This window comes from Herpailurus yagouaroundi, unplaced genomic scaffold (assembly GCF_014898765.1).
Source record: "Herpailurus yagouaroundi ecotype Mexico unplaced genomic scaffold, PumYag 140, whole genome shotgun sequence".
Classification (NCBI taxonomy): Eukaryota; Metazoa; Chordata; class Mammalia; order Carnivora; family Felidae; genus Herpailurus; species Herpailurus yagouaroundi.
The window spans coordinates 79,073,938-79,101,409 of NW_024412395.1; the positions used below are offsets into that span (position 1 = coordinate 79,073,938).

At 38.8% G+C, this 27,472-nt stretch overlaps 1 protein-coding gene across 2 annotated transcripts in view; it reads left to right on the forward strand.

Moving 5' to 3' along the window:
* The first annotated feature begins 9,531 nt into the window (after positions 1 to 9,531).
* SPATS2L (spermatogenesis associated serine rich 2 like) overlaps positions 9,532 to 27,472 on the forward strand; it is a 144,004-nt gene continuing 126,063 nt past the window's right edge. For both annotated transcript variants that reach the window (XM_040475794.1, XM_040475795.1), the window contains exon 1: positions 9,532 to 9,581. The gene's annotated coding sequence lies outside the window, so the exon portion shown is untranslated. The remainder of the gene's footprint in view (positions 9,582 to 27,472) is intronic.

The window sequence follows — 27,472 nt, forward strand, 5'->3', positions numbered from 1 at the left end:
CCAGCTCTCTGAACTGAAATCTCCCATCCTGTTAACACTCCTCTGGTCGCCCACTGCTCTGCCCATGCTGTTTTAAAAGCGAGGATCTTCAACTCCACTCCCTCCTCCTGAGTTCTCTGAGCAGTAGGAAACTCCCTTGTTCAGGGCACCCTTTTATTAATCTAGTCAAATATTGTATTGGCCTCCGTTTTAAACCTGGGCCAGCACATTGTTGGTTTGTCACTAAAGTCAAATAAAATTTCCAAGTCTTTTCTTAAACAACTACTACAAAGCCAAGTCTCCCTTACTCTGTGCTTATGCAGTTAATCGTGTGAACCTGTGTAGATGATTTTACATTTATCCTTGTTACATCTTGTCTCTTTTGGTCAAATCATTTTTCTTCTCTAGCAAGACATTTTTGACTTCTAATTTTTAAATTCAATTTATTAGTGATACTTCTTTCACTTATTATTAATTCCACATTTGAGAATTGTACTTTCTCATTGATAAAATGTTGACCAGGACAGGCCAAAGATAGAGACCTGTGACACTCTACAGGAGACTTGGCATCAGTATGTGAATTTTGTTAGTCTTGTCTTGTCTTTTTTTTTTCTTTTTTCTTTTCTTGCTAGTTTGATAATCTTTCACTTGTGTTTCCTTTCTTCTCCCCAGGCTGTGTAAGAGGATAGAGTCAGGAAATATTTAGTCAAATGCCTAAGTAATGCTATCATTGTTGATCTTCTTATTGCCAATCTTAGAACCTCCATTTTGAAGTGAAACAAGATTAGTTTGGGGTTACTTTTAGATGGCATTTTTCTTTTGAAAAATTTACTAAAATCATATCTAAATGACCTTATTTTAAATTTAATTTAAAAAGAACAATTTGGTAGAATAAATTCTTGTCTCATCTGTACATTCAATTCATATGAACTTGTTTGGTTCAAAGGAATTGCTTTTTTGTACATCATTCAGTTCTCTTTATAGAATCATTGCTCTGAAAATGTACCAGTGGTGTGACAGGAAATCACTCCTTAGGTGTCACTTCAACACATCATTATATTCACACCTTCTGGGGTAGACAGTAATCAGGCTGAGGCATGTCCAAACAGTGTGCTGGTGTCTACGTAAATGGCTCCGTGACAGTATCACTTAACATGACCATGACAGGGAATGCACTAACGGCATCATGTCACTAATGGATGTGTTTTCACTAAGTGGAAAATTCTGTATTACTTGAAAAGATTTTTTCCCCCTCACACAAGCTCTTTCAGTTTTTGTATTAATATCGAATGTCTGTCAGATACACATACGGTGTTTCCCATACTACATTTGGTTGTATTCGTATTCAAAATAGTTTTTCTTTTTAAGAGAGAGGGAGTGTGTGCATGCTCTCATGCATGCAGTGGGGGGAGGGGCAAAGAGAGAGGGAGAGAGAGAGCCCTCAGCAGGGTCCACGCCTAATGCAGAGCCGGACCTGGGGCTCGATCACGCAACTGTGAGATTATGACCTGAGCCAAAGTCAAGAGTCGGATGCTTGACCAGCTAAGCCACCCAGGCGCCCCTCAAAATAGTTTTTTACATGCTCTTTACCTTGGACTCAGTGGAAAGAAAAAAAAAATTTGAAGGAATACTAGCACTGAATCTATAAGTCAAATCTAGAAGTCTATGGCTTCATAAAAATACTTGTATTTGTGTAATACTTCACATTTTGCAAAGTACACTCACACATTTTCTTCTTTGAAATTTTTTTTCTGATTATAAAAACAATTCATACTCCTTGATTTTGGAAAAGATACTAAAATGGATAAAAATAATTAAAAGTCAGCTAAAATTTCACCACTCAGAGATTGTCATTGCTAGCATCTGGTGTGTTTTCCTTCCAGATATGCATGTGTGTGTGGATCTGAGTATGCATGCATGCATACATTTGTGTGTGTGTGCGTGTGTGTGTGTGTGTGTGTTTAAACTAGTCTTCTGGTGGAGCTAGGAAGTTTGTATTGAAGAATCAGTGTGACATAGTAGTTAAAAATGCTTTGGAATCAGACAGTTTGAGATTCCAGTACTGGCCATGCTACTTTATATAGTGACTATAAGTTGCCCAAACTATCAAAATTGTAGTCTCTCTTTCTATAAAATGGGGATAATAATAGTATGCATCTAGTTGGTTTATTGTAAGAATTAATAAGGTAATACATGTAAAGTACATAGCATGGTACGTGGCTCATAGTCAATGCTCAGTAAATGTGAGCTGTTATCATTATACAGACCTTCTTGTCTGTTTTCCTCACTTAAATTCTAGGAGAGCAGTTTCCCTTGTCATAAAATATTATTGGAAAAGTATTTAGAATAACTGCATACATTTCAACATATGAATATACCTTAATGTGGTCATTTCCCTATGCTTAGACCATTTCAGTTCTTTGCTATCATAGGAGTACCAGCATTAATATCCTTTACATTATTTTTTGTGCATAGACAACAGATTCAAAATGAATCACTAATCACATTTTACAGGGAGGTGGGAAAAAAATGAACAGTTCCTTCGTATATACTAAAATACCAGGTTGTATGCTAGGTTTTTTATAGCAAAATTCTTGTTTGCCTCTTCCACAGCCCCTTTGAGGCAAATCTGTTATCCCCATTTTTCAGATGAGAAAGCTGTGAGGGGAGATAAGTAGTTTGCCCAAGGTCACAAAGATAGTGGTAGTAGAGATGGTATTTGAAGCCAGCTGTCTGATTTCAAAGCTTAAGCTTTTCTCTGGCATGCAGTTCATGCCTATCCTTTTAAGGCTGGCGGAATGAATAGTCACCATTGTGCTTTTTACAAACTGTCGCTTTGTACCACGTAAAAGATAGGACACTTGGCTGGAACTCTTGGCTTACTCAATATAGTACCTCTTGTGTGCGTATGTTCTTATATGTTTTGGAATCAAACCTCATTAAAATAAGGTGTTAACTAAAGGAAATAAGACATTGATATGATTGATGAAAGCAAACCTCAGGGAAGAAGACATTTATTTGGTCAATAATACAAAAGTCGTCCGTGTTTTAGTTGTATGGACTAGGCCCGAATTACTTCTCTCCCCAGGAAGCAGGGTATTTCACACAAATCCATATAGGAATTAACTGATAATAATGGCCAAAGTAAATTGATGGTGTCAAAAGGAATTTAAGTTTCATTACTTGTATATTAAGGGTTGAAAGGAAAAATCTTTAGCTTTAGCTGTAAGATGATACATCAGGAAAGAGCTATAATATTTGCTAAAGGTATAAGTGTAGGTACAGGGGAGACATAGAATATACTGGGATAAACCCCCACAGAATTATTTGGTGAACTGACAAGTTGTCTTTAAAAAGTCAACCATTCGGAACATTTATCTTGGCAGCTCTCAAATCTGACTTACAGCATGTAGTGTGGCAGTCAATTTTGTAGGAAAAATGCATAATTAATATGAAGATCAAGGTGTAGATATTGCCAGTCAGTACCTAACACAGTTTCTTAGAACAAAGGAACAATTGAAGTTGTCTTTTAATAGGGTAATCCTGGTTTGTCATTTTGTAGGTTTCAGTTCTTAGTAAAAATGAACAAAAAAAAAAAATCCTAGTAGTAAAATTTCACACTGAAGAGGTACTTTGTTGCAGAGTTTATAACCAACTATTGTCTAGTCAAGGAAGCTATCTTTGGTTTTGAGCTCTTGAATTTTTATAGCCTTTGAGCTTACACATTCTTACCTTAGAATTGTCCCAGTTTCCCTTAAGTCATTTTAGTTCTTGCAAGGGATAAACAATGTTGCCCATAGCCCAATAACTAAAAAAAGTTTGAATCTTGACAGAACATGACTACCAATTTGACCTGATGAGAGTATATCCCCCATGGTGATATCTTAGCTGGGGAGGCCCAACAAGTTAAATCTGGGCTCTGTGTACAGCTAGTGAGGTTTTAACTGTGAACAGAGAATTGGATATGAATCTGCAGATTGGAGTCAAGAGGTGGCTTCATTGCATAGTAGCTGTCTAATCCTGGGCAAAGTGCTTTACTGTCTCTGATGCTTGACTCCTTGGGCTCTAAAACAGAGATGATGACTGTTGCACAGGCAAAGGGCATATGGAGGATTAGATGTATTGAGCAAACCATTTGGTTAACTCAAAAACGCTTTTATGATGAGTTTCCAAGTTATTAATTAACGGCCACAGGTCATCCCTCTCAAAGAGAAGCTGATTTACCTTTTAAAATGTTTTCCAGGGGCGCCTGGGTGGCTCAGTCGGTTAAGCGTCCAACTTCGGCTCAGGTCATGATCTCACGGTCCGTGAGTTTGAACCCCGCATCGAGCTCTGTGCTGCCAGCTCAGAGCCTGGAGCCCATTTCAGATTCTGTGTCTCCCTCTCTCTCTGCCCCTCCCCTGTTCATGCTCTGTCTCTGTCTCTCAAAAATAAGTAAACATTTAAAAAATAATAAAAAATAAAACAATAAGACTTTGGGGCACCTGGGTGGCTTAGTCGGTTAAGTGTCCGACTTTGGCTCAGGTCATGATCTATGGTTCGTGGGTTCAAGCCCTGCATCAGGCTCTGTGCTGACAGCCAACTGAGCCACCCAGGTGCCCCACAAAACTTTTATATTTGATGCATTATTGTAGCTTTTAATAAAAAAGACTCAAAGGAAAAAACTATCAGGTGGTAAAACATATTCCAAATAGATTGCTTTATAAAAAATTATAGGAAACTCTTTGATTATTAAAGTAATCATTGTTGCTGGAGGCGAAAAGAAAAGAGAACAAGAAATTAAGAATTTAGACACTGGATAGTGTCTATGCAAGCTTTTCAGTAGTCCCTCTTGGTTTTTTCCCCCAGCCTTGGTTATGTCCTCGTTAAAGGCACAGAAACTGCTTCTGAGTCTGGCTGTAAGAAAGTAACTCCCAATTCTGGAGCTGTGCTAACTCCCTTTCCCTGGGCTGCTGTGGGCCAACCTCTCTGCCTTTATTGCCTCCCAGTCATGGTGGTCCTTTCTCAGTCCTTTAGAAGGACAGAATTTGATCAGTAGCTGCCCTAGAGCTGAACGTCTGTAGGACTTTTATGAAGGTGTTTCAGGTAATTAATGATTGAAATGTCTCTGTGGCATTCCCCAGCGATGGGAGTGTGTGAGCTGGGTGCTGGACATTTTAGACAAGTCTCATGACCATTTAGCAATAGGGAGCCAACCGAAGGTCCACAGATGCCTGGACACCTTGAACACGCTAGCTGGCAATGGCTCAGCCTGCTTGCTGTACTCATTTTGAAGCAATTTCTAAAATCTATTTCTCAGGGCTCCTGGGTGGCCCAGTCAGTTCAGTGTCTGACTTCAGCTCAGGTCATGATCTCACAGTTCGTGTGTTCTAGCCCCACATCGGGGTCTGTGCTGACAGCTCAGAGCCTGGAGCCTGCTTCGGATTCTCCCTCTCTCTCTGTCCCTCTCTCTCTCTGCCCCTCCCCCAGTCTTGCTCTCTTTTTCTCTCTCTCTCTCTCTCAAAAATAAACATTAAAGAAATTTAAATTTATTTCTCTTACACTGGGGATTATTTCGAATTTTCCTCATTTGCTTTGGTACCACATTTTATTCAGCTCATTTCTTCATCAGCTTTTTTTTGAGTGTCTACTCAGTACTAGGCACTGTGAGAGGGAGTAAGAAGTAATCAGATAGTGAAAAGGAGAGAACATTATATAGCTTTGGTGGAAAGCAAGATATGCCTCCAGAGTTGGGAAAAGGGAGAAGTTAAATACATAATGATTTTCTTTTCTTTTCTTTTTTTTTTTGCTGTACTTTCTACAATAAATTATACTACATAAAAATCAATACCAATATTCATTTATGTAGCAAACCCCATTGTAATGAAAATTTATGTTATCTGTGACTGGGGCAAGCATCATTAGAACACAGTTCCGATACAGTGGAAGACTTTGGACAGTCCCTTGGAGGGAGGTGAAATGGGACTTGACCTATATATCAAGCTGTTCATGGATTTGATATTTTTCATTTCCACGTGTCAACAAATACCTGACTTGATATTAAAGCCAGTTAAATCAATATTTCTTCCTGTAGTCAAGGTACAGCAACATATATCCAAAGGCAACATATCCCCAACAGCCATATTTTGTTGAGTACATATATTTTGTCATAAACCTAACTGATTGAACTACCTTCAGCTGAATAGGATGAAAATATCAACATAGCTAGCATTAAAAAAAAAAGCCATAAAAAATATCTTGTCCCTCACCCCTCATTTAAGCAGTCCCATACTTTATTTTGCTCACTTTACTCATAAGGAATGACAAAATGGAAAAGATCTTGATTGTGATAGCTGTGGTTTCTCTGTGCTCCATTGGGTCCGCCTTAACCCTTCTCTCAACTCCCATCCCAACCAGAGGATTTCTGAACATAGCATAGTGGCGTGTGCAAGTGAACCCAAGAGTTTTAGATTGTAAGACCCTAATAATTGTGATAGAAAGGAGGGTAGGATATAAACCCGTTCCTACTTTTCTTCTGAACGTTTAACTATCAGAAGATTTCTGAAAATTACCTGTTAAAAACTCTCAATGTTTCTATAAACAAATGGCTGAAATACAATTTATAAACACCAACAATTTATTTACTGTTATCAGGAAGGCCTTTCTTCCTTGTGTGCTGTGGATGGAAGAGTGATTATCATTCACTGGGCTCCTACTCTGTGCTAAGCAATTACAATATATCTCACCTTTAGTAGGCAACATGGTACTTCAAGGCATGTGTTATTATTTCCATTTTATGTACAAACTTGGTCTGCTGAGTAGCTCATCTGAGGGCACCAAACTAAAAAGGGATTTGAACACAAGTTTGTGTGATCCCAAAGCCTTTTCACTTTTCATATCAGGCAATTTTCCATAACATATCATTAACTTGAAAAAACTTATTTTTTTCAAAATGTTCAAGTAACACACGCTCATTATAGGAAGTTTGGAAAGTAGAAGGATTATAAAGAAAAAGGAAAAAGAAACACCATAATTCTTCACTCAGGAATAATCACTACTAAATTTCTAATTTTTTTCTTTCCAAGCTTAAGAAAGCTATAATTTATATATCCAAGAGAGTATTGTTCCTCAGAGTTGTCATCTTTGACATTTATGCATGTACTCCAACAATGTTGTCATTGCTTAAAACATTTTTGGAATCTCTTTCAAGGCCAATTTAGGAACCAAATTCTCTGTAGAATGCCATGGACAGGTTACTTTACCTGAAAACCTATCAAAATGATACATTTTTTATATGTTATCTCATTTTTTTGCCACCTAAAATTATATGCTGAAAATATTTAACCATCCTGCAAAGCATACCATCATAGCTTTTTTTTTTAAGAACCACAAACATCTTGGGGCTCCTGGGTGGCTCAGTCATTTGAGTGTCCGACTCTTAATTTCAGCTCAGGTCATGATCTCACGGTCATGGGATCAAGCCCTGCATCGGGCTCCACACTGAGCGTGGAAACTACTTAAGATTCTTTTGCTGTCTCCCTCTGGCCCTCTCCCCTGCTCATGCATGTGCATACTCTCTCTCTCTAAATAATAATAATAATAATAATAATAATAATAATAATGGAACCGTAAACATCTTGTGTTGACTTCTGTTGTGGTGGGAGGTAGAATTTACCAAAATGCTACTTAAAGGTTGGTGGACATTTTGAAGTATGTTTAAAAGTCTTTGGTAAAATTATATCTGTAAATATTTAATAGCTCATTTGACAACTCATATTATTCATTAAATTGTCTCCACAGCAGTGTTTACCTTTTTTAGTTCATAAATAAAGTCAGAAATTGTTTTTGTCAAAAGTTTGAAAAGCACATTTTAAAATCAGTTTCTTTTCAATGGAAGTTTTATACTCATGGAATTATTCCCCTCCGAGGAGTTTCTGTGAAAGCGAACAGAGTTAAGTGTGATGAACTTATCTTTAAATAAAGTCAGTAGCACCTTGTGTCAAAATAAATGCTTCTCGAAGAAGCAGTCACATGTGCAAACATACATGGTATGCACACACATACATAAAAAAAAAGATTGCTATCAAAGTGGCCATTAGTATACATTAATAAAGTCAAGAAAAGTATCAACAGTTTTCATCTCTTTGGTTTATTGCATACAGCACTTACTTTTAGAAAACAAACCTAACCCTCAGCCCCATTTCACTGGTCTAGTTTCTGCCTTATTTTTCATAGAGATTCTTATCTTCCCCATCATACTTAGCATGGCACCCTTTTGCCCAGTGTGAGACCCTGGATTTTGGATTGGTGCAAAATTCATTGGAGCCACTCCCAAGGTTCACATTGGGAAGAATGGGCATGTGCTGCTGTCCTCAGGGCTGCAATCTTCCCTGAGATTTCCATGATAGGACTGGATCATGCTCACAGAGCTAATTACAAAATGTTAAGCCAAGCCTTGTGTTAATATCCTGAGCACTGTTCACAGTGCCTGGCATTGTGTTCAGTCAATGTTTGTTCAATGAATGAAGGGTTATAATGTATTCTCTCAAAAATGGACTGTTGGGAGAAAATAAGTCAAATTGAAGGAGAGAATAGAATTGTAAATTAGAATCTCTGAGCTTAAGAACCTCTGGGCTAAGAACTTTGGGCTAAGAATCTCTGGGCTAAGAGCTCATTTAAAGATGAAACCCAGTGAGGTCAGCTGACTTGGGGAAGGCCACCAAGAAAGCTAGTGCCAGAGCCAGACACGGCATCCAGTGTCCTGACACCACCCTCTCCTGTCCTTTCTGTGCTTCCTTCTTGTTGTCATTCCCCATTTGCTTCGTGAAGGTTGATCTGACTGCAGGGTCAATGACCAGAGCCCTTGAAGTCCCACATGGTACTTAACAGAGCATCAGGTACACAGGGATTTTCAGGGAACACTTGAAGAGATTGTTGACTTAGTGAATGATTGGTTGGTTGACTTATGACCCTGGCACCTATCTCTGTGCCTAAGTGGTTACTAGCTAAATGGTGAGCTCCCTGGGGTCGGAGAGGAGAATATTATAACAGCAATAATAACAATAGATAACATTTACTTGTAATAAATTAGGCAGGATATCACTATCCAGCTTCAGAGGCCAGATGGTCCTATGTCCCCACCCCACCACTTGCCAAGGATACTTTTACGAAACATGATTTGACCTTTCAGTGCCTCACTTTCTACATCTGCAGAATGCCAGTGATAAATGTTGAAGAGTTAGCTTATTTGAAGCCCTAGAGAAGTGGTAGGCACTGTCTAAACAAGCCTTAAATGTTAGCTCTTGTACTTGTTAAAATAGCACTGTTGTGTTTTGAATTCATGGTGCGAATTATGGCAACTCTGTGAGGAGGGTACTGTTATTATCTCATCTTACAGTTGAGTAAACTGAGACACAGAGAGGTTGCTCTCCCTAGTAGCTCTTAAGTCACAGGTAAGGACCAGTTCCATGTCTGCTTGACTCCACATCCTGTGCTTGGATGTGGATGTGATGGAAATGGGTGGTGTGGCTGCTAAATGTGAGATCTGACCTCCCAAATTTACTTTTTTCCTAGAGCATTCCGAAACGCAGGCTGCTTTCAGGAATATCTCTGTGGATAGTTGGGTAAGTAGAGATGTTCCTTCCCCTCTCCGTGTGTTCCTCCACTGCCCACCACCAGAGGCTTCTGCAGACTCCCAGAAGCCTCCTCACAGCCTTATCAGTCTCTCAGGATCTCAACACCGGTTCTTGTTTATAGATGTGTGGACTAAAGTCACTCATGATGGGGTGCGGGGGAGGGGCAGTAGACCCAAGGCACTGCTACCTCACCTGCATCCCCCTTCACCACCTCCACTGGCATTTCTGTGGATCTCTTCAGAGTAGTTTCATGCATGTAAAATATTTCAATGCACCAAAGGGTATTTTATAGATGCCCTTGTGATGTAGAAAGGAACTATGGTTAAGAGTGGCGGGCTCTGGAGCCAGACTGCCTAGCTAGCCCTCCTTGCAGTGATCGCTATTTTTGCTGCTGTTGTTGTTGTTGTTGTTGTTATTGAAGAACTTGCTCCAGTGACTCTAGAAGTCTGACTTGCAATCTTCAGTGCTGACTCAGTGTTGAGTTGGGGTGAAAGGACACAGGCTTCTGAGCCAGACCACGTGGCTTTGCATACTGCTTCGGCTGCCTAGTGATGGTTATGTCTTTGTGTGTTACCTGCTTCTCTGAGTCTCAGTTTCCTCCTCTCTGAGATGGGGATAATTATATACATCTTGCAGAGTTGTTGGGATAGTTCTAGCTCATGTATGTAATGTGAGCTATATAAGATTGACACTTAATTAAATGGTAATTATTATGGTCATCAGTCACTGGTATTTTAATGGGTTCATGAAAAGTGTTTGCTGTACAGGAAGCATGTTGTTATTTTTGATTCATCATACTTTACCTGAATTTTTATTTTCCCCCCAGCAGTCTTGCTCGTTTAAGTTAATTTGCTTAGCAAGCTGTTGTGAAAAGATCATCACTGGTCCAGACAACTGTCAAATGATTGTAGATTCTAAACTGAGGTAGTCCAAATGAATGAGGTCTTATTGCACCTGAATATTTCCATGAATCTTAATCTGAACTTGATTCTTTTTCTATAACCCTGAAATTTCAGTATTAAGGTGACTGTAACTTTTTGAAAAGAGCCATTAACATTGGTGGGAGTTGGTGGTTTTCCATGAATGGTATAGAATACTTTTACTTCCTCATATTTGAAATATGAATCACCATGGAAAACACTTTGTTTATAGTTGTTCAAAGAGAATTATTATGGAAACTATTGGTTCTCTCTCTCTCTCACTCTATTGCGCACACACACACACGCACACATGCTCACACATACACACACTGCTTAGTTTTTCTTTGGGTTAGGCAACTGAAGAGTTACTATGTAAATTCTGGCAGCCTTCTCCCTATCAGACAAGCAAGGGCACAATCAATTACTGTTTTCTTGGAACATACCAAATAATCAGAAACTCTGATTATTTTGCTGGAAGGCAACAAACAGCTTGATGGAAAGATATACCAATTGAAAACAATTCTGATCATATTTTTGTCAGGAGAATGAGATGCCTCCAGCTGTCTGTCACTAATCATATTAGAGGTAGAAAGCAGGAATGTTTCGGCCTGCAAAAGATTACTCTAATCGCATGTTGGGACACTACTTTTACTGGCTGCTTATCCCAGAACAGTGACATTGGACATCCATTCTGTAACTCGCCTCTCCAGTTGGTCGTAGTCTCAAACATATGTCACATGAGCACACTTAAGGAATTTTCTAATTACAGTTCACAGGCTTTTCTTTTATCTTTTTATGCTTGCTCTGCAGACATCAATGATTGAAATGATTTCTCCCTCAGTATAATCCAATTGCCAGCAGTTACAAAAGAGTAGGAAGATGGCAAATGAAGCCCACAATAACTGAAGAGGTGTCCGAATTCAATTAGGAAGAGGCTCTCCCATGTGGACACATAAGCCATATAAATCCATTTTAATTGTGAGCTTGTGGTACTTATCTGGTCGTGTTTATTTTGGATGCAAGTGCCAAAGCTGGATATAGACCAGAACTCCAGATCTTTGAGCTCTGATGACTAATTTGGGTATCCATTGAATCCCTTAATTCATTTCTTAATTACTTCTCCCAGAGTTAGAGTTGCTTGGTTACAGCCATTTTCACAAAATTTTCATAAATCAAAACAAGTGTACATAGATTTCCCCGCCCTCCTATTGGTTCACACATTTTGCTCTTGTCTTAGAGAACTATTCTTGGTGTTATCAAAATAATCACAAGGCCAACAGTGACAACAACAAAATGAATAAATGTGTTGCCAAGCAGCGTAGTAGGGTCTGGACTGAGACACCGGGAGGCTTGGTTTGGATGACTAACTCAACTACTTACAGCCATGGACATTGGTCAGGTTACTTTCCTCTCTGTGTCTCAGCTTCCTTTTGTAATTAGGACCTATTACATAGGGTTATGTACCTATCTCATAGAGTTGTTTTGAGGATTAAAATAGCATTGTATATGAACTAATATGCAGAAAGTACCTGGCGCTACAGCAAATGTTAGTTACTGTGTTTATGATCAATAAGACAATGGGAGACTGATGAGCAGGACGATTTTGCTAGTGCCGCAATATTGTCATCTAAGCATGCCCCGTTTACGCACTCAATTTGGAGATCATTCATGATAGTTATGAAACATTGGAGATTCTAAAGTTGGAATTCATCTTTTACTTGTATTTGTATTCCTCAGTTTGACTATAGAATTAATATTTTTGGCTTTTCATGTTTGATCAATATGAGTGTTAACTTGAACCCTTTTGGTGCAAAATTGCTTTAAAATTTGAATGAACTTTTTGTAGATATAATGTTTGCCCTCATTAAAGTGAAAAATGTGATTATAATATATAAAATATATATATATATGAGGAGGGTGGGTATTGAGGGAATTGGCCTCAATAAATTCATTGGAAAATTTCAAACTATTTTTTAACAGAGTTAAATGTATTTAATATTGTGGTTCAAACCTAACGAATGTGCAGGAGTGAAAATCCAGGGAAAGGTAAATCTAGTAATTTAATGAGCTTTCATCATGGCTATGGAAGAATTAGTTGATATTAAAATTGATTGCCAAGAGATGCACTAGAATTACCTTCCCTTAGGTGTATTTTGTTTTTGGGTTTTGTTTATAAGCTGTAATAATCTCTATTTTCTTTTCTTTTTTTTTAAGTAGAAGTTTCAAAAAAATAAAATAAAGTTTCAGGTGTACAGTTTATAATTTGACATCTGTGTACACCACAAAGTGACCAACACAACAGGACTAGTTTACAGGTCATCACCATACAGTTGACCCTCATCATCATTTCACCCACCGCAGTTTCCTTCCTCTCTGGTATTATCTTCCTCTCTGTCTATTATCTGTATCTGGGAGTGCGTTTTTGGTCTGTTTTGTTTTTTTCTTCTGTTTTTTGTTTTGTTTTGTTTTGTTTTTTTAGTTTCCACATATGAGTGAAGTCATATGACATTTCTCTTTCTCCATCTGACTTGTTTTGCTTAGCATCATAACCTCAAGGTCCATCCATGTTATGGCAAGATTTCATTCTTTTTATGGCTGAATAGCATTCCATTGTGTAAATTGACCGCATCTTTTTTATCCATTCATTTGCAGACACATAAGTTGTTTTTATATCTTGACTATTGTAAATAATGCTGCAGTGAATATAAGGGTGCATATTATCTTTTTGAATTAGTATTTATGTACTCTTTGGATAAATACCCAGAAGTGGAATAGCTGGGTCATGTGATAGTTCTATTTAATTTTTTGAAGAACCTCCATGCTATTTTCTACAGTGGCTCTACCAATTTACAGTCCTACCAACAGTATGCAAGCGTTCCCTTTTCTCTACATCCTCTCCAACACTTGTTGTTTTTTGTCTTTTTGATAATTACCATTCTAACAGGTATTAGGTGATATCTCATTGTGGTATTGAAATGCATTTCCCTGATAATTAGTGATATTGAGCATCTTTTCATGTACCTCTTGGCTATATGGATGTCTTTTTTTGGAGAAATCTCTATTCAGATCCCCATTTTATAATAGAGTTTGGTTTTTTCTTGTTGTTGAGTTATATAAGTTCATCGTGTATTTTGGATATTAACCCCTTATTGGATATATGGTTTGCAAATACCTTCTCCCACTCAGTATGTTGCCTTTTCATTTAGACAATGGTTTCCTTTGCTGTGCAGAAGCTTTTTACTCTGATGTAGTCCCATTTATTTTTGCTTTTGTTTCCATTGCCTTTGGAGTCAGGTTCACAAAGGTGTCATGGAACTTACCACCGGTGTTTTCTTTTAGGATTTTATGGTTTCAGGTACTACATTCAAGTCTTTAATCCATTTTGAATTAATTTTTGTGTATGGTTTAAGACAGTAATCTGGTTTCACTCTTTTGAATGTGACTGTCCAGTTTTCCCAAAACCATTTATTGAAGAGACTGTCCTTTATTCATTGTATGTTCTTGGCTCCTTCATCATAAATGAATTGTCTGTATATGTGCAGGTTTATTTCTGGTCTCTCAATTCTGTCCCATCTTTCTGTCTGTTTTTTGTACCAATGCCATACTGTTTTGATGACTGTAGTTTTTGTAGTATAGTTTGAAATCAGGGACTGTGATTAGGGTTTTTAACTATGTTAGGACTCAGCAGTTTCACTTTTGCACAGATGCATGTGCATGTATATATGTATTCTAGAGACATGTATACCCATGAGCATCCAGAGGCAGGTATAATATGTCCCTAGTAGCATTGCTTGTATTCATCTCAAATTAGAAACATCCAAAATACCTCTCAGTAGCAGAATGGCTGAATAAACTGCAGATGTGATTGTAAGATAGAAAGCTACACAGCACTAAAAAAGAATAAACTAGAGCTATACACATTAACACAGATATATCTTACAGACAGGATGTTGAAAGGAAGAATATACAAAAGAATATATAACAATCTTATTCTATTTATATGAAGTGTGAAAACAGAAGAAACTAAACTCTGTTGCTAAGGGGTACATACATAAGTGGCTAAAACTATAAAGAGAAACAAGGAATTTATTACTGAAAGAATTAGGATAGTGGTTACCTCTTTGAGGAGGGTGTGCTAGGGAAGAGAAAGGACCTGGAGGGCTTGCAAGGTCCTAACAAGGTCCTGTTTTTTTACTGGTCTGGTAGTTACAATATACAGCACATTGCATCAAACATTACTGTTTTATGTGCTTTTCTGGTTGTGAGTTATAGTTCATAATCTTAAAAGTTTTTTTTTTTTTTTAATGCAAAATAACTTCATTTGTGGCCTGAGTTGGTTTGTCCCTTGTCCTGCATAGTTTTAGGCCTAGAGATTCCTGTGATTATAAGGTGCTCTAGAAATAAACTATTGCTTTGTTTCATAGCAAAGTGGCCTCCAAGTGGAATATACACCCTGGGGAGCTCTTGAGAAGAATCATTTGGGTGGAAAAGAAATTGATTAGAACTTTCATTTAGATTCATTTTGCTTTCATGAAACATTATGATAACTGATGGTGACTGTACTGACACTGGCATCGTCCCTGGGCCCACATGTCAGGTGATCAGTTATCACCTGGAGAGAGGGAGGTGAGGCCACCCCCTTCACAGCGACTTCCCTGCTGGTTCCTCTACTTGGGTTATTTTGTGAAATATATCATGCCGCTTTAACTGGAGTTGCAAATTCTATATTTTAGTTTTAACAAACCCTCACAAACTAACACAGTCTTTAAAAGATTCTATAAAGAATTTCCATAAATGGAAGACAGTTTTCATATTGCAGGCAACAAGAAAATGACTGAGTTGAGCATGAACTCTGTCAGCCACATTACGAAGTGATGACTGTGACCATCTAATCAGATCTAGCCACGAAAATTATAAATTACTTGGGACACATGTGGATTTATGTTCACTGTGGTTAATTGATCCTTAACCTTGTCCTGTGTATATTTGCCTTGAGATAATCATGATTAGCAAAATCTGTCCTTTTCTATTTTGTTCATGTTTATAAGGTATATAACATGTTAATATAATAATATATGTGTATGAATTATAAATAAACAACCACACATATTTGAAGATACATGTTGAAAACATCTTGAACACCACTGCCGTGTAGTTCAAAGGACATTTCCTGCTAATAGTTAAAATATGTAGAAGATGGTAAGCTTGATACCCAAAAGGAGGCACCTCTCAGGCCTGATGGTTTTTTAGATGTTTATTTACTTATCTTTGAGAGAGACCGCATGTAAGCAGGGGTGGGGCAGAGAGAGGGAGTCAGAGAATCCAAAGCAAGCTGCATGCTGTTAGCACAAAGCCTGAAGCGGGGCTCAAACCCGCGAACTGTGAGATCATGACCTGAGCCAAAGTCAGATGTTCACCCAACTGAGCCATCCAGGCGCCCAAACCCTAATGTTTTCTTGTTGGCAAATATCAACACCAAGGCAATACCTTATATATTTTACTTTATTAAAACTTTTCTCAAGCCTGAGTTGGAGTTGGAGTAGAAGAGCTCAGAATAGTTCCATTTTTCTATTTTGCTTGTATTCTTTGTATAAACCTAACCTTGTTTCTTTTTCATTTTAAGTTTATTTATTTTGAGAGACAGAGAGATTGGAGGAGATGGAGAGGGAGAATCCCAGACAGCCTCCATGCTGTCAGCGTGCAGCCTGATGTGGGGCCCAAACTCACAAACGGTGAGATCATGACCTGGGACGAAACCAAGAGTCAGATACTTAACCAACTGAGCCACCCAGGAGCCCCTAAACATATCCTTTTAATTAGGGTCTGGTATGTTAAGAAAAAAGTTGATTACCATCCAGTAGGCATTCCCATAGCATAAGTGATAGAAAGTGCTAGATGGCGTATAAGTCATGGGTTGCAATGCGAAGGGCACTGCCAGCAGTCAGGAGACATGGGTTCTAAGCCTGGTTCTACCTCTTGCCAGCAGCCAGGCCCCACAGCATGTAGGTGCTACCCTCTCTGAGCTGCATTGCCTTTTCTCTATCATGAGGGTGATAATAGCAGCCCTTCTCCAACCCTTACAGAGATCATGTATGAGAGCATCTGTAAAATGTAGAGTTTCCTACAAATGTGGCCAATTATGATCATGTCTCTTATACTTCTCTTTTAATGAAATGTAACTTTTTATTAAAGTGCTGATGTCCTTAACCTACAAGATTCTTTGATTGGAAACTACAGAAACTGACTGACTAGCTTAAACAAAATTCCCAATTATTTTAATATTGTTTATTGGAAGTATCCTGGGGTGTCTCACAGACTTGAAGGAAGGGAGGAACCATGAAACTGCATGAAGGGCCGTGACCAGGGAAGCTCTGGTAATCACAACATACGGTTCTGTGTCCCTCTTCTCTAAGATATTGTTAGTGTGACCAAGCACTGATGTCCTCTGTCCTCTGTTTCATGCTTCCAGGTTTGAAGCCCTTGGAAGAGAGAATCTAATTCATCCAATTTTGGTTGACTGACCACTTTTGACCAGTAATCCTTGGGTGATGGGACAGCATCACCTAGTATAGACAGCATTCCCAGGAGGTCTAGTCTCATATGCCCTGGGCCATCTCAGGAAATCAGGGATCCCTGGAGCCCCTGGGTGGTTCAGTCAGTTAAGCATCCAACTCTTGATTTCAGCTCAGGTCATGATCTCACAGTCCTGAGAGATGGAACCCCATGTCAGGCTCCATGCTGATAGTGTAGAGAGCCTGGTTGGGTTTCTTATTCTCTGTCCCTACCCTGCTTGTGCGAGTGCATGCTCTCTCTCTCAAAATAAATAAACTTTTTTCAAAAAAAAAGAAAATCAGGGATCCCAGTGAGCTTCCACCTACAACTGGTAGTAGCGTTTCAATAATTGCTGATGACTCAATTTTCTTTAAGGAATTTACATAAAAAGAATCAAGTATAAGTATGAAATTATATATGAGCGATTTCTTCAACAAATGTCAACACACCTGATTGAGCCTGCGCTGCTTCTCTTGTTCTTCTTTGGGTGGACACTGACCTTGAACTCACTTTCATTGACGTGGTAATTGCTGTGTAGGTCCCAAGGGCCATCCTTCTGCTTAGGCTGCTTCTCTAGGGTTTGACTCCGTGTCTGCCTTTAGCTACTGCTTGACCTCTTATTAGAAACAAGGTATTAAATCCACCTTATCATTCCTAATGCCTATATTCTCTTCACTGACTGCCTGACTTGCCCTGAAATTTTATGCCAAAGCGGAAAGATGGTAAGAAAGGGGCACAGGATCTGTGTGCTGTCAGCAACTCATCACACTATTGAAGGACCTTAACTTTTTTCTCTTGGGGATCTATTAAAATATATTTGAATACATCACAGCCATTCTTAAACAGGATGTTTATAGCCATTCCTCACACCAAACCAGTATTTCATAAGTACCATTTGTTCTGCCAGAGCTTAAGCAACTATTTGTAATATTTCAAGAATGGAAATGATAAAAATATATGCCCAAAAAACTGATGAATATCTTCCAAAACAAGTTAAACATCACTTTCAAACATTGCCCTGATAGGTCCTAAATTGAGTATTGTCCCATTTGCATCATTTACTATAAACCTATAAAGAGTTCCAAGATTCTTTGTTTTTCAAGCACATATATACATCTGAAATCACCAGGGTTTTTATTGTTAGTACACAGTGACGTGGTCCTTCTGTAAAAAAAAATTTCTTAAGAAGAGAAAGTGTACCACTAAGAAAGAGAGACATTAATGGGGCGCCTGGGTGGCGCAGTCGGTTAGGTGTCCGACTTCAGCCAGGTCACGATCTCGCGATCCGTGAGTTCGAGCCCCGCGTCGGGCTTTGGGCTGGCTGATGGCTCAGAGCCTGGAGCCTGTCTCCGATTCTGTGTCTCCCTCTCTCTCTGCCCCTCCCCCGTTCATGCTCTGTCTCTCTCTGTCCCAAAAATAAATAAACGTTGAAAAAAAAAATTTAAAAAAAAAAGAAAGAGAGACATTAATAGCAATCACCATTTTACTTAGCCTCCATTTTCCAAAATGCTGAGTTACAACATAATCTATAGTTCATTTTTTTTTTTACCAACTCTCAATACATTACCAACCAAGTGCCTCATGCTGGTTACAGGGATGATTTATTATTCATCATATTTTAAGTGCTGAGCCATGAAATGTTAAACTTGTATTGGCAGCTGCTGTCCAAAAGTTTGCAGGTGTCCTGTCTAATGCTTTGAAAGTCCAGCATTAGCAATAAATCACAGCATACATAATTTTTCAATAAAGTAATGGAAAAGATTGTTGTATTCTGGTTCCTCTAAGCTTTGGTATTTGGAAGTTACTTACATGGGAAATTCAAGTCAAGGGGTAAAACATTCTCAGGCTTTAACCCTTGAACTTTGAGTCAGCCATAGTCAATAGCAAAAGCATCTTGGTAGCTTTGTTCTCCTAACCCTGAGATCTCTTGGCTCTGGGAACTGACAAAGTGCCAAGTATAGGCCTAATTGCATTCCTTGTTACTGAGGAAAAAAAAAAATCTCAAAGGAATTTTCCTTTTCTTTCAAAGGAGTACCTTGAACATTAACATTTTCCAGAATAGCAAAATTGTTTCTAGGACTTTTGCAAAGCTTTCTGAAAGGAGATCTTGAAGACGGCTCTGGCAGCCAATTAAGAAGGCATGTGTTGCTTACCTAGAGCAACCAAGAGTGAAGGGAGATTAAATCAAAGAAGTAGGAGAGATATGGCTTTGTCCTCTGTGAGCTTGCACTCTGATTAATGAACCGATGTCTTCTTTCCTTCTTCTTTCTCTGTGGTCTGCTCAAAGATTTAGCAAGATAGCACCCAATATATTCAGCCAGGCCCATAATAGACCACCGGCTGTCTGAACGTAAGTTCCATTCACCAGTATGCCCAGTGCTGTGCCCATTGCCAGTACATAGGGATGTTCAATTAGTATTTGGTGAAAGAAGGAATATATTCTGGCAGTTCTTTCTGGGATCTATATGTTAATGAATTATATATTGGGCCAGATAAACTCTGATCAAGGAATCGGTACCCAACTTTAATAGATTGGGATCTTCCAATACACAGAGCTAATATTCTAGTGGAGGAGCCGTACAATGAAGACACAGGTAACCAAGTGAATAAACACAGTAATTACAACTAGCGATAAGGGCTACCAAAGACCTAAACAGGGTGAATGATCAGAACTAAGGGATTGGAGAAACCAAAACCTAGAAAAATGTAAAAACTCAGTGGTACAGAAGGAATTGATACAGAAGGCTTAATTTACTCCAGAAGTTAACATATCCAAAGAAAAGCTTCAGCTGATTGCAGCATTTCTTAGTGTAAATAGGTTTGCAGAGTTCTTACCATACTGACCATATGTGTTTCTACTTTGTAGAATTTTGCTTTAACACATCAGTTAATGCCGAGGCCAAGGGTTAGCTCTCTGCTTCACTTCCCTTCTCCAGGCTGCAACTTCTGTCTCAAAGCCAGGCAGCTGCCTCCCCAAACGTATGATGCCGGTCACATAAGAAACCAGGTGACCAAAAGAAGGTAGATCAGCACAAATTTATCATCAAAGCTGAAAGAAAGAAAGAACCTCAAAGTGAATGCTCTGTTGACGGTGGGTCAGAAGTGTTATCTTTGTATCTCAAGGACAGAACATTTAGTAAGATTTGGGTACAAAGTACACATCACCCTCCAGGCATGCTGAACTATGTCAACCAGAAAACTGTTCCTTAGGGTTTACAATTTCCTCTTTTTCCTAAATTAAAAAATGCTAATGTGAACTCTTGACTCTCAACAACACATGTTATTATTGTATATAGGGCAAAGAGTAAATAAGACACTCGCCTAATGACATAACAGTTCATTTTAACTCAGCAAGCTGGAAGTAATTTTAGCTTATTTTCTATTCTCCCTGCTTCTTTATGGAAATAGGCCACAATCATTTTTATTCTACCATTCTTCATAACCTTATAGCATGCTTCCTGTTGATGCTATTAAGAGCTGTTTTTAAAGACCCTTGAGGGATATCTTTTAATATATTCGTTTAAAAATAATTACTCATCTATAGTACTCCCTTAGAATGTCTGAGGGTTTGGAAATATAGAAACTTCTTAATGAGATATGCTTAATGGTCTATGCAGAGTATAGCAATGTTTACACCTAGTTCAGTTAATGTAAATTATATTTAACTAGTCACTCTGGAAGAGGAGTAGATGTTTTAGAGTAGATTCAATACCTAAAACCCACCATTTGGCTTTTATATATAATATTTATAGATAAAATTCTATGAGTAGTATTTATAGACTTAAATGTTTGCAGTAACATAAAAGTCAATTGTTAGGGACTTTTATAATGTGAAGAATGTGTCTTTTTGGGGCATAAAAATATACATGTGAGACAGATCACTTGTATTAAAATTCTTTATAAACTTTAAAGTAGTATACAAATGTAATTCATTATTGTTCTTTTTAACACTTGTGACATGCAGGACTTCTGGGCTGAACAGCAGTCTGTAACTGTGTGTTTTAAGGCTCAGTATGTTCCTGTTTCAAGTGAGATTTCCTTTTTCATATGACTCTTTTTTTTTAATGTTTATTTATTGTTTGAGAGAGAAAGAGTGTGAGCAGGGGAGAGAGAGAGAGAGAGTCCCAAGCAGGCTCTGAGCTGTCAGCACAGAGCCCGATATAGGGCTTGAACTCATGAAGTGTGAGATCATGACCTGAGCCGAAGTCAGATGCTTAACTGACTGAGCCACCCAGGCATCCCCTTCACATGCAACTCTTATGTTAGAGACACCCTGAGTTCCTTAACTTGGTTCCTTTACACTACACTTGACTTTTGAACCCCCAGTCCATACTTGTGCCACTAGAAGCATGCTTCGCACGTTGCTTTAGAAGGAGGTGCAATTTCTAGGAAGGAACCTCAGCCTACATCACATCTGCAGTCCAGATGATGGCTCAGAACCCAGTCCTTCCCGTGCACGAGAAAAAGACTGAGCAGTCACTCATTGCTGGTCTTATGTGGCTCCTTTTATGGTCCTCTGACATGTCCACTTTTCCAGAACCTCTCTGCCATGACGCTCTCTTTGCTCTTTGCATGATACTTTCTTTGCTGCTTTGGTATGTTCTGCAGGCTGGTTCTTTTTTCATAGTTATTCCAGCTGCCTGCGGTTTTCGTCTGACAGCCCTGAGTATTGGTTGTTCTCTCTGTTCCTTCCTAGCCTCCCAACACCACGTTCTCTGCACTTCAGCCTCTTCCCCCCGCCCCCCACAGGCACAGGAAACTACAAACAAGAATGTGTCCTGGTGGTACCCCTCTGCTGATTCCCCACTGCCCTCTTCGCTGAGGGAAATTGCTGTTTTCCACAGCACTCTAGAGTTGCCAGCTGCATCTTTGTTCTTCTCCCTTCACAGAAAGCTCACGTGGAGTGGGTGCCGAGGGAGGCGGAAGGGCTTGGGGGGAGCCACAACCCTTTCTATCGGCGCTCACCCAGAGAAATGCTTCATTGTCCACATCAAGGACCAGACCATGGGAAACAGACTCCCCGACAGTCACCATGGGCTACACAAATATTACTTCCATTTAGCCTGACCTTTCATTGTGCTCGAAAATGACTGAAAATACTTAAATCGTGTACAGTATTTTTCTGGAAACAAAAATTAATGGCGTTCTTTCAAGAAACCACACTTGAACTTTTGCCCTTTTCTTCCTTTTTGACTCATTATATCCAATTCAAGGTTTCCTTTTAGCATGCATTTTCCTTTTGTGAGAAATAGCTAATTTCTCTACTGATAAAATTATGAATCGTAGAAGCAATGTAATTGTTAAAAATAAGGATACCTCATTTGGCCTTATAATATTTAGCTCTGGGAATTGAGTCTTCTGAACATTTTTTAAGTGCTTACTGTGTAAGCCAGACTGACTTTCTAATTCTATAACTGCTCTAATGTATTAACTCAGCTAATTCTCAAAATGGTCCTATAGTATTGTCATTTGTCTATATTTGATGACATAGACACTGAGGCACAGTGAAGGTAGGTTGCTCAGGTTCCCATAATTAATGGTGGGCAGGGCCTGGGCTTGAACCTAAGTGGTCTCACTTCAGCGTCCACGTTCTCAGTCGCTGAAAAAACTACCACAGTGACCCGACTATGTCATGTAACCTTGGGGAGCGTTAAGTTTCCTCATCTCTGAAGTGGGAATAATAACACCTACCTTACTCAATTGTGGGGAGGGTCAAATAAAATAGCTATTTGAAAGGGCTCTGTACATTGTGAAGATCTACAACATGACGTTTAAGTTTGGGCCAACTGTTGATATTTTCTATTAGTTGTGTGGGTCTTATTATTGACTTTGGCCCTTGCTCCTTGGATATACTGCTGGTTCAGATGAAAAACTGCGTGTTTTTCTTGAGGTTTCCTGGAAATTTCAGCAAAACCTCAAATTTCACAATGAAAATGATTTTTTTCCTTCCAAAATGGTGGCATTTGGGAATATTTAGAGCATAGGCCAACTCAGCCTAGCACTTTTAATATGCCAGGGAATTTCAGTGACACTTGTTCCCTGTAACTCTCCCTGGTTAATGTAGCCCCTAACACCCCTTCCTTTTTTTTCCCCCTAAAATGGGGGGGGGAATCAATTTTCTTTCAAGTCTCTGCTCACCATGTACTGGTGACTTATCATTAAGTGTCCTTGAGTGTGTAATGCAGGGTCTGGGACCTTGTCTCTTACTGCTAGCGTGAATGAAACAGAAGAGATGTTGGACAAGGTTTAGGTCAGTGGAAATCAAGTGCAACGGATGAGGATTTAGAAAAGCTATGCTCCCCCCCCCCCCCCCGCCGTCCCACCTCCCCTCAAAAAAAGCTTCAAAATGCAGGACAGAGAAGCAGAGCTAGACCCCAGAGAGATGTGATGGGTGGTGCTGGAAGAGGAGGACCAGGGAACAAAAAGGAAGAGGAGATTGGGAATGACAAGCCTATTGGAGATGGGGTTTCCTTGCCACTGTTCTAGGGAAGTGGGAAGCTTCCTCTTCCTTCTGATGTTGGGCCTGCCTTCCCTGCTGTCAGGCTCCTGAATTTTCAGGTCTCACAGTTCTCTCACAAATTAGAATGTTGGGATCTGAATTCTTACTGTCCCTTGCGGGGAATGAATAGCCCAAGGGCCTGACTTTTTGTGATTCTTTGAAGCTTTTATGCATCCTAGATATTGAGTTATTCCTGTTTTGGTTTGTTTTTGGTGGGACTGGTATTGCATACCGAGGGTCACTTTGTTTTAAGGGGTCTTCCAGGCAGGATTCATGATCGTAATGAGTTATTTTTTCCTCTTTTCTGGGTAAGAACAATATCTCTGTCATTCAGTCTCCAAATATAGCAAGCAGTTATGATAGAAGAATATCCTTCTGTTAGGAAAGAAGTTGGCAGCCTCAGTGATGTGAAAATGTCCAATTTAGAAAACACGTTTAGAAAGAAAAGCTGCTTTAAGTCCTTTTTGGAATCAGGTGGAATAAAAAGGAATAAATAAAAAACTTAGAAGAATATGTGTGGTCTGACAGCACATTCCACTTCCTCTCTTTAGTCTTACAGGTACTTGTTGATTTTGCCTGAATTTAAGATGTTATTTCTATCATTTCATTAAAATGTCAGACTGCAAACTGGTTCTGGCATCTAATTGGGAGCATAACTTGGATGATAGATTTTTTAGCTGATGCATGTAATCAGAGCACTACAAGAATGTTGCCAGGGACTGTCTAGAATCTCTTTACGAATGTTGTTAAGTTTACAAAAAGACTATTTAACCAGGGAAAGAGAAAAAGGCATCAAATCCCAAAGAAAGAGTCAAAATGAAATGTATAAGTTAATCATGGCTGGAGGTGTATATATAGGGAGCTTCTAGTATAAAATCATCTAATTGATTAAAGTGTCTATAGTTAACATTCATCAGAATTATAGATATAAGCACATCTATCCCATTTGACCAACCCAAGTGTACCTACAATTTCTCTTCATGAAGTGCTGAACTGACTAAAAAACTTGATGTGCAGGTAACTCAAGTAAATTAAATTGTGTGAGTCCCTTTGCAGAGGGTAGTTTGGCAATATGTGTTTTTTTAATCTTTTACTTAATTTTTTTTATTTTAAGTAAACTTTATGCCACACGTGGGCTCAAACGCACCACCCTGAGGTCAAGAGTCGTGGGCTCTCCTGACTGAGCCAGCCAGACTCCCCTTTTAGTCCTTTAAAATGTGTTCACTGTTTCATCACAGAAATTTTATCTCTAGGAATTTATGCTGAGGAGGTAACTAAGGATATGTGCAAAGGTTTTAGCCACAAAGATGTTAATCGCATCATTGTTTATAATAGGGTAAATAAGAAATTGCTTACGTGTACAAAACAGATTAGTTAAAACTATTATGCTGTATGGTCAGAGTGAAATACTATTCAGCTACTATAGATGATATTGTAGATAAATGTTGATGATGAGAAGATGTTCATTCTATATTGTTAAGTGATAAAATCATGTTCTAAAAAAATAATATGCCCAGGGTGATGACATTTTTGTTAATGTATGGATGTATTCTTAGAAAATGACCCAGAAATATATTTAAGGGTTAAGTGGTTCTCTGGGTGGTATGATCATGGGCATTTAAAATGTTCTTCTTTTGTGTTTATCTGGGTCTTTAATTTTCCTAAACATACACTGCTTTTATAACAAGAAAGAACCAACAAAGTTTATTTTTAATTGAAGAAAGGAAAGTATGTGAGCCAAACCATATGAAAATGACTGATTGTGGCTAACTAGAGACCTCATGTGATGTGTTTCAGCTGAATTTATTTGTAAACACATTTCAGCTGAATATGTATGCCATGATTTGAGAAGAGCAATTGCTGTTTCATACACCTGATTTAGCAGAGATTATGAGCTTTTTTCTGAATCTCTGCAAAATGAAGGAACTCAACTTATTAGACCAACTCCGGGGTTTCTTCCTATCCAAACCCCAGGTCTACACTTTCTAGGCTTACGCAGAGAAACTGCTGTGTTGGGAACTCCCTGCATTTCTCTTATTTATAAGTTGTCAAGTGATGAAAGTATATTAGGAAGGATTCATCTTATTATTTGTAGTACACAAATTAACCCACTCTACAAGTTTCTCCCTGATGTCTATTTTCTGCTCTTTTGAAGGGAGACCTTCAAAAGATCTAGTTTTTCCATCACCTGTTGGTTACCCTAGTTTTGAACTTTTGCCGAAAGCTTATGGTGAAGGTCACACATCCGAGAACCACTCCGTGTTCCAGGGAAACTTTGGCAGTAAATGGGAAGCAGTTGAAGCAGACAGTGGCAAAGAACTCACTTCCATTAGAAAATAAAATTTCCACTAGCTGTTAAACCCTGATGACCTCTCAGCCTCTTCCTTTGGTATCATGGAGGCCTCTGTCTGTCCACGCTTCCTGGGCCCAGTTTAGTTCAGGGATGGGTGATATCATACATTTTCACTCATTTATCACTCTTGGCAGATGTCATGGTATTACAGTCAATTTTCAGGGGCGCCTGGGTGGCTCAGTCGGTTGAGCATCCAACTCTTGATATCAGCCCAAGTCATGATCTCATTGGTTTGTGGGATCGACCCCTGTGTTGGGCTCTTCACTGACAGCACAGAGCCTGCTTGGGATTCTCTCTCTCTCTTTTTCTCTGTCTCTCTCTTTCTCTCTCTCTCTGCCCCTCCCCAGGTCACAAGTGCACTTCCTCTCTCTCAAAATAGATAAACAAACTTTAAAATAAGAGTATAATTTCAATACAAGTTCACAATAAACATAGAGGTAAATTATGGTACGCATCTGGCGGGCAAGCTTCTTCATTCTGTATCTTCTGAAATGGGCGTTAGTGGAAAGAGTGTTGTGCCATGGGGTAAGGAACCTGCGTTTTGAATCTGGCTCTGGCATGAGCTTGTAAAACATTAGAGAGATGACCCAGTCTCTTTAGGTCCAAGGTTTTCTCTGTACAGTGAGTGGGCTGAATTCAGTGGTTTTCAAGCTTCCTTTCATCTCTGAGATTGTATGAAAATGATCTGCAAAGGCGATTTATTGTTGTCTACATAACTCAAGACTGAAGGCAAAGCTTCTGTTAACAATCCAGCCCTGTGACTCCCCTGCCTCTTATCTCTCTTGGTGTAATAAACCATTGTTTTCTTGTTTATCTTCCTTTTCTCATGCCACACTACATGATTTCAGGGAGAATCTCATTTTGGCATTCTCCATATCCTCTAATGTATGATATGTCTTTGTGACTAGTGAAAAAAAATTCTTAAAAGCAGCTACTTTCATTATTCTCCAGTTTTAAAAGCTATCCCCTGAGAACTAAATGTCAATTCAAACATTTTTTATCATTTCTAACCTAACCTATAGAAGTCTAAGACATAATTTGAAACAGAGAAATTCCTGCCTTGAGACAGTGGGCTCATAAATATGTAGTATGATTTACCCCTATAATTTAAGAAAAAAATTAGGATATTTGATATTTTTAGCAACATTTTTTCAGTATCTACATTGAATATGAAAAATTGTGCTGCTGCACATGTGCCAATCTTGCATTTTTAATTGTAGATAGAACGTTTTAAAATTGAGCAACAATTTCAAATGAATCTACTATAAAAGAAAAATCAGGTTACTATAATGAAAGATTTACAAATCAAAGATTTTACTTGTGTGTTTTAGCTTGATGTCTCGTTTGTAGACTCTGAAAAATGTAATAGCTCCTTAACCCTTGTATATAAGAGATCTGCTTTCTGCAGTAAGCACAGAAAACCCAACCTAAACAGGCCACAGAAGAAACTGGGAACTGCTCACTCAATACCAGTTCTTTTTTTCTTCCTTAGTTACACACTGATTTGATTCAAGGAGGCAATGTGCCCAGCCAAAAGACTGCATTTCCCAGCCTG